At 43.3% G+C, this 758-nt stretch overlaps 1 protein-coding gene across 1 annotated transcript in view; it reads right to left on the minus strand.

The window, feature by feature from the left end:
• LOC106011463 overlaps nucleotides 1–758 on the minus strand; it is an 11,806-nt gene that overhangs the window by 3,135 nt on the left and 7,913 nt on the right. The window lies entirely within an intron of this gene.

A 758-nucleotide genomic window follows, 5' to 3' on the forward strand; every position in this document is an offset into this window, starting at 1 on the left:
GGTGGCACCGTAGCGTGTCTATTTCCGGGTTGCTCTCCGTAGCGTGTCCTTTTCCTAATTCTGAACACCTTTTTTCCACGTTCCGCGCACACTCTTTCCATGAGCTCAAGTTGCACACTAAAAAAGCAACGGCTCAAGCCACTTCTAAAAAAATTATTCGGATAGCTGCTTTGGACCAAAGATCGTACATAATAAGATACAAGTAGTTCACTAAGCCAAAAAATTGTCCGCGGAAGTCCGCGCATTGGTACAGATGGCGCTGCAGTCTTTGTTTAGAAGCTCACTCTCGTTTCTCCAGAAAAAGAAAAAGAATAGCCCAGTTTGTTAGTTTCGCTTTTGTTGTTTTTCACACAAGTAGGGTAACTCTGACCGCAAAGTCCGCACTTTTTCGAAAAGGGCGCCATCGAATTTTGGGTACACTTTTTTAATTGGCTCAAAGAGAGGAGTGAACTATCTTGTTATACACAATCTTTGTTTGTGGGTACTAACTCGTCCAACAATGAAGATTCTGTGTTGTCAAGGAATGTGAATGACATAAACTCAGTAAGGCAAGCAGAGACTGGAGTGCCTTGCTATTGCAAGAGAATACATGTACCACACAAAGCTATTAACAAAGCATCTTTCTCCAGAGACTATCTTTTGAAGACATGACATTCAATTCAATGCGCAGGGCCAGCAGGTTTCAGACCACAAGTCGGCGATATTGCTGATTTCAGACCAAACCCCCTTTCTCTCTCCCTCTCTCTCTCTCTCTCTCT

This window comes from Aplysia californica, unplaced genomic scaffold (assembly GCF_000002075.1).
Source record: "Aplysia californica isolate F4 #8 unplaced genomic scaffold, AplCal3.0 scaffold00122, whole genome shotgun sequence".
Classification (NCBI taxonomy): domain Eukaryota; kingdom Metazoa; phylum Mollusca; class Gastropoda; order Aplysiida; family Aplysiidae; genus Aplysia; species Aplysia californica.